Below are 8,032 nucleotides of genomic sequence, written 5' to 3'. Positions count from 1 at the left end.
GTATGACTCGGCCGGGGTTTGAACTCACGACCTACGTTTATTTCGAACATGAATACAGTTTCAATATGATTCCATCACATATTTTACACATGTACAATCGTCTTTACAACATGTTCGAAAGGGAGTAAGAGGAAGCAATGCTTGTTTAATCCTACCCCCCTTTTTTCACTTCCTAGCAATTTTTAACACCTATGTTCACTTCTTTATAACAGGGTTCCCCAACATTTTTTCTACCAGGGACCGGTTTAATGTAGGCATTATTTTCACGGACCGGCTTTCTATGTGTAGCAAATAAAAACAGCAAAAAAAATGAGCATGAAATATTTGCCTTTGGCTACAATCTGGCACATTAACATTTTATATGTCCATATTTTATATGTGCATTGTCCCATGTACTGTAACAAAGGAGTTGTAATATACATCTATTAACAAACTTATTGGTGGGTTTAGTGGGACAGGCGAAAATTAAGTCGGAGAAAATGCGGTAGTTTATAAATTAATTAATGTTTCTGTGCGGCCTGGTAGCAAATGTGTCACAATGTACTCTAAATACAGTTATCTTATTTATTACATATTTCTTACAATCCTTCTTCCTTGTAGTTTGAACAGTCTCTTAAATTGGATCATTGTTGGATTTATTTGCTTAATCCATTCCATAATTTAATTCCACACACTGATATGCCAAAATAGGATTTAAGTTGTATTTTTCCCTAAGGTTATATTTTTCCTCTTTTGTTGGGAAGAATTGTTGTACGTTTTTGGGTAGCAGGTAATAGTTTGAGTAAAAGTGTCTCCAGCAGACAAAGTGTTATTAGATCCACACAAGACTTCATTTTCAGCCAAAGTGATGACCCCATCGCATTTTCCGAGTGTCACTTGAGTCATGAGGGAGTGTTTCTTGTTGTTTTTTTCACATTCTGGATGATCTTTCCTGGCCAAAACAGGAACATCTCAGTTTAATTACCCATTTATAAAACTTAATGATGTGTGCTGTGGATGAGGGTCGAATGTACTCTTATTATCATCTTCTGAACAAAGACCAAGTCTAAGATCAGGAATTAGGGTTGCAGGATTTGAACGGAGAAAAAGAAGATCTGTAAAATATTTAAATTTCACTCTGAAGAGTGAATCTCAATGGATCTTTCAGTGTTTGTGGATTGCAATTTTCTTCAAAAGGCATGATGCTGAGCACTTTCACATTGCTGCGTGCTGATCTTTTATATGAGTGTTTCTTAACCATAGGGCCTATTGTTGTAGAGGGCCCGCCCAAAAAAATCTATTTTTCAGCTGTGGTCCGTGTGGGCCACAGCGGTACTCACTGGTTGTAATACACTTTTCCACCACTTGTGGCAGTAATGACAATATCAAACTAACAGAAGAAGTCTGTAGCTAAAGTCATAGAGAAGTTTTTAAGCTCGACTAGGGTTGGGAAGCTACTATTTTCATTTGCACTTTAATTGTATTGACAGTTTAATTGAGAAACATGTTCATTATTAATTTAGTTTATTTGAGCACAACATATTTAAATGTAACATTATTTTTCGTTAGTTATTTATGAGTCCATTATGCAGTATTTTTGGTTACTACTTATTTTTCTAATCAGCCTGACCAAAGCGTAAGGTTTATCTGTTAAATAAAATAAACAATAATCTTTGGAACTAACACGCGGTTTCATATCATTTGATAAGGTTATTCGCCTGTTAAACTGTAAGTAGGTTAGATATAATTATCGAATATGATTAATATTAAGAGTAATTCAGTGTTTATATTTGAGTGGGCCTCGGCCCCTCTTTATAGTAAAATAACCCCTATTTTATACAATAGGACATACCAGTACATCATATACTGATAAAAGTATGGCTGACAGGAAGTACAGATGAAAGAAAACAGGGTTGGGGCCCACGTTGCCGCTATAACAGCTGTTGTTCTCTGTGACGTCAGAGGTCAAGTTCTACCACATCAAACTCATCCAAACCTGCGAGGTGACATTAATGTTATCACCAAGAAAGATGAGGTCACCTACCTAGGTTCCATTCTAGAGGCTAACCTTTCCTGTGATAAAATGGCAACCAAGGTAATCAAAAAGGTTAACCAACGAACGAGATTTCTCTACAGAATTTCCTCTCTGGTCAACAAAAGCACCTTGAGGATTCTGGCGGGGAACTCTCGTTCAACCCTTTTTCGATTACGCATGCACCTCCTGGTACCCTAGCACCTCCAAAACCCTCAAATCTAAACTCCAAACATCTCAGAACAAGCTAGTCAGGTTACTTCTAGACCTCCACCCCAGATCCCACCTCACTCCTACCCACTTCTCTAAAGTGGGCTGGCTCAAGGTGGAGGACAGAGTTAAACAACTTGCACTGAGCCTAGTCTATAAAATCCGCTACACCTCCCTGATACCGAAGTACATGTCAAACTACTTCCTTAACGTAAATGACCGCCATAACCACAACACCAGGGGGAGCTCCACTAACCACGTTAAACCCAGATTCCGAACTAACAAAGGTCTTAACTCATTCTCTTTCTATGCCACATCAATGTGGAATGCGCTCCCAACAGGTATAAAAGAAAGGGCATCTCTATCCTCCTTCAAAACCGCAATAAAAGTTCACCTCCAGGCAGCTACAACCCTAAACTAACACTCTCCCCGGATTGCTAATAATCAAATGTAAACAATCAAATGCAGATACTTTTTCTTATGCCTTCTGATCTCTCTCTCTCTCTCTCTCTCTCTCTCTCTCTCTCTCTCTCTCTCTCTCTCTCTCTCTCTCTCTCTCTCTCTCTCTCTCTCTCTCTCTCTCTCTATGTCCACTACTTGATGTCCATATCCTACCCCCCGCCCCCTCCACACCCCTGATTGTAAATAATGTAAATAATTCAATGTGATTATCTTGTGTGATGACTGTATTATGATGATAGTATATATGATAGTATATATCTGTATCATGAATCAAGTGGACCCCGACTTAAACAAGTTGAAAAACTTATTCGGGTGTTACCATTTAGTGGTCAATTGTACGGAATATGTACTTCACTGTGCAACCTACTAATAAAAGTCCCAATCAATCAATCAAACAATCTTTATGAACAGAAAAGGGCCCTTGCCAAAGTGTCCCCTAACATGGCGGTATCTTTGTTTTAAAAGGTCCGACAAAGACCCAATCGTATAAAAACTGGATCAATGGTTTGCCATAAGAAGTACAGTAATGTAAATCCAACTCATCTGTGACAGACACCCCAAAGTACTAAGAAGAAACACATTTAATAGAGAATAATTATAATTTGACATGCAGAAAACAGTGTGAAATACACATAAATGATGAATAAAATGGCTAAATTCAAAATATTCAACATCACTTTTACTTTTTATTGAAGACTTGGTGGCAAAGACAGCGATGAGCGCAGAGTCACATGGACGCTGTTTCACTAACTTGAAGGGGAATTGCACTTTTTTGGAATCATTCACAAACCTTATGTAAGACAAGAACATATGTTTTTATTTTTTTAATGCATTCTAACTATTTAATAAATGCGATCAAAAGTCTGCTTACATTAGAGCCTATGGGAATCGCTCTATTCTGCCTATAAAGCACTTAAAAACATCCAAACACCTCCATTAAGGTTTTATATACTGTACAAACTGTAAGTATTATGTAACAGGCTCATTTATAAGAACATGTCATATTTATGTATTTTGATCATTTGAGGCATATGGCGGCGTATTACTTTCATAGACGCATCACAACGTTCACTTTTTCCTTCAACTGCAACACTGACTACAACGCATGCAGACTTCATGAGAACCGACAAACGTAATAAAACTTCACTTACTGTACAATGTCTGCTATCACTGGAATGATTCCAAAAGTTATAGTATGTTATGGAAAACTGTTGAAACAAACAAAGATTTTTCTGCTTACCATAACTCTCATTCCTGTATTATAAACCTACTCAGTGGCCTAGTGGTTAGAGTGCCCGCCCTGAGATCGGTTGGTTGTGAGTTCAAACCCCGGCCGAGTCATACCAAAGACTATAAAAATGGGACCCATTACCTCCCTGCTTGGCACTCAGCATCAAGGGTTGGAATTGGGGTTTAAATCACCAAAAATGATTCTCGAGCGCGGCCACCGCTGCTGCTCACTGCTCCCCTCACCTCCCAGGGGGTGGAACAAGGGGATGGGTCAAATGCACAGGACACATTTCACCCCACCTCGTGTGTGTGTGACAATCATTGGTACTTTAACTTTTAACTTTTTTTTAATAAGTGCACATCATCAACATCATCACAGCACCCACAATTCACCAATCTCATGTGCGCCTTATTGCAGCAGTTCCTGGCACTCCATGTGTGTGTGTGTATATATATATATATATATATATATATATATATATATATATATATATATATATATATATATATATAAATATATATATATATATATATATATATATATATATATATATATATATATATATATATATATATATAAATTAATCATTGCAGCCCTAATCCTAATTAGGAGTGACCCGATATGACTTTTTTTTTTTTAAAATTTCGATACCGATATTGGAGCTTTGAGTGTTGGCCGATACCGATATTAAACCAATACAATATCAGCAGGACTCCTAATACATTTTGTAGTGCAGAATGTGACAAAATGTTTGATCAAGTGAAAATAGTCAAACACATAACATTAGTAGGTATGAAAAACATTTAACTAAGGGCATAAAAGTACAGACGATAAATTATTAAATTAAGCTCACAAAGCAGGAACTTTAATGATGCGGACACGTTTGTTACTGGATACTTTCTCATACGCTTCTGCATTGGAGACTGAATCTGTAGGTATAATGCAACTATAATTATTTGATACTTATTCATGTTGAAAAATGTCAGGTTTTAATATTGTTCAATTAAGGACATATGACATAGGCTTGTGTGCGTAGCTGTTGTGTAACTGCTAGCTCCTAGTAGCCTATAGCCTAGCATCTTTACCTTTTTTAAATGACTTCACGAAAATACAAGATAAGGCCAACTTTGTGTGCTTATTGGAGAACATTTAGATGTTAACTGGCTGTCCGGTTTTGCACAAACGCAAAACTGCTGGTAATGGAGCTTGTATTGGAGATTTTAGATGCAAGTCCATGTCATCCAATGTTTTTTTTTTTCTGATATTAGTCCAATATCCGATATTAATATCGGATTGGAACAGCGCTAATTATAACCCTATACTACATCCATACTTTGCTGCAAGGTCTTTCTTGAATTCATTAATTCTTCATCCAAGTGCTGGCTCTCGCAGCTAAAAGTGTCGAGACATTTCCGTTCTCAGCGTGGGGAGTAAAGATGAACTCAACCCCAAGTGATGCTAATGTAGCGAATCCCCACAAATGTACTTGTGAGTCCACGATTATTGTTATGGTCTCCCAATACGCGCATGTGCAATTGACTGCGATGCCCGTTTTCAACATTTCCCTTCCACCCGGAGTCATTGTGTTCAAGTGTTTATTTTTTAAGCATCAAAAACACAGTTTTCCTATAGTCTGACAGCCAAAACGCTTCAAAAGTTTTCCATTTTTTTACTCCATCCATGAGGGAGGATTTCTGTTTCCCACTCGTGTCAATGTTTGTCGTCAGGTTTGTGCAGTGCAGTTTGAGGTAGCGTATCCAAGTAGTGCTGCATTACATCATGAAAAAAAGGGTGACTTTATTGGAGTGTAACAAGCAGTGAGAAGTACGGGCTGCTTGTGTTCGCCTCTAATTGTTACCAGATGTGCTACACGCCTTTGTGTCCCACATCATGTTACTTGTGCAGACGCCACATAGGGCGCTAGCCAGGCTTTTGATGACGGAGGGAAAACGCGGCATGGAGTGACTGGCTTTTTTTTTTTTTTTTTTTTTTTTTTTGAATTGCTTGTGTGGATGTTGACGAGGCGTTGCAATGGGCAGCAGCCATGTTAGCTGACATTGAATGTGTTCATTGTGGCCTGGTAACAATGTCTGCTTCACAGCCTCTTGTTTCTCTCATTGACACAAGATGGTAGCAGTAGCTGAGGTCAAAGGTCAACTCAGGACAGCCACAAGTATGAATTGCTCGTCAAACTTTGAGACGATATTGTTGTACTTTGGTGTATGTGAGATTTAAATGCTGGAGGCCTGCCATGTGTTGTCTTAAAGTCATAAATGGGTTATACTTGTATAACGCTGATCTACCTTCAAGGTACTCAAAGCGCTTTGACACTATTTCCACATTCACCCATTCATTTACCCATTCATGCACACATTCACACACAGATGGCGGGAAGCTGCCATGCAAGGAGCAAGGGTGAAGTGTCTTGCTCAAGGACACTACAGACGTGACCAGGATGGCGGAAGCTAGGGCTCGAACCAGGAACCCTCTGGCACGGCTGCTCTACCAACCGAGCCACGCCGACCACAGTCACTTTTCTAGCCACATTTCCTCACTGATTAGTCACTTCATCATCAGGATCAGTGCTCGCTTATGGCCGACTACCCTAATTTTCTCCTTTTTCCTTCCAATAAACCATAATAAACCCATGTTATGGGGATAGGTTGATTGGCAACACTAAATGGTCCCTAGTGTGTGAATGTGAGTGTGAATGTTGTCTGTCTATCTGTGTTGGCCCTGCGATGAGGTGGCGACACGAATGCAGCTGGGATAGGCTCCAGCACCCCCCACGACCTCGAGAAGGACGAGCGGTAGAAAATGGATGGATGGAAATTCACTGTATTGACCCGAGTTAAAGACGAACTAATTAAAAAAATAAATAAATTAAGACAAAATTACCGGTAATAATATATAAAAAATAAATAAATCATATTTTCAATATACTGTATGTGAAAAAAAAGTAAATTGCAATAAAACCCTTTTTATTATTTGATCTCCATTGTTTAGCCGCATCATTTCTCCTCTGTTGTTTACTGAGGTGTCCATCCATCCTGCCTATCCCACCTTACTAAGTGTGAAAGGCGGGGCACAGCCTGGACTGCTCACCAACCAATCACAGAGGTTATATTGAATAGATATGCAAAGTTACCCAAGTTTTATTTAAAAAATGAAAGAATGCAGCTGAGAGAGGCTCCAGCACCCCCGCAACCCCCTATAGGGAAAAGCGGTAGAAAATGGATGGATGGATAATAGGGACGTGAATCTTACAACCATCCATCCCAAACATTAAGCCACTCGCAATGAATCCAAACTTCATCCTGAACAACTGCTTTTTCAGTTTATACCAAACTGTATTGTGGATTTAACATGTGTGACGTGACCTCTGTATCGGGTTCTTCTGGAACCACAGGAAAGGGAACAACACTCTGCTGCAGCGGGTTACAATCGTTTTAATTATCTTGCACAACCGTGTCCGGTGGCTTTGCAGCTCCTCCTTGGTCCTCGCCTCTGCTTTTCAGCACCGCTCTCGTGGTGTCGCTCTCGTGGTGTCGCTCTCGTGGTGTCGCTCTCGTGCTCTCCAGCCCACACCCCCCCTTCATGGTCTCCGACGCTGCTAATAAAGGAACAGGTGATTAGATAACTCGTTCCAGCTGAGATATCCACTCACCTGTCTGCCGCTTCATGGCCGGCCCCTGCACACACCCCGCCCGCAGGGAACGCGTGCACCACGCCCCTCTCCACATGCCTCCACCGCTAGACTCAGGCCGGGCAGCCGTCCGGCCGCGCCCACTCCCCCCACACCCCCCCATAGCGGGGCGAGAGAGGAAGTCGGCCACGGCCATCTGCGCACCCGGCCTGTGGACCACCCGGAAGTTGTAGGGCTGTAATGCCAGATACCACCGCGCGTTGGCGTCCTTCATGCGGTGGAGCCACTGGAGCGGTTTGTGGTCCGAGCAGAGACTGAAGGCACGCCCCAACAGGTAGTAGCGGAGGGCCCCGACCGCCCACACTGTAAAAACTGTTGCCTAGATCTAACTCAATAAAAAAAAGGCAACATTTTCCAAGCAATTTTTGTTAGTTTAGTCAACTAATTGGTATTTTGAGTAAGTAGAACTTAA

This window comes from Entelurus aequoreus, linkage group LG07, assembly GCF_033978785.1.
Source record: "Entelurus aequoreus isolate RoL-2023_Sb linkage group LG07, RoL_Eaeq_v1.1, whole genome shotgun sequence".
Classification (NCBI taxonomy): domain Eukaryota; kingdom Metazoa; phylum Chordata; class Actinopteri; order Syngnathiformes; family Syngnathidae; genus Entelurus; species Entelurus aequoreus.
The sequence above is the reverse complement of the archived record's forward strand: the minus strand, read 5'-3'. Positions refer to the sequence as shown.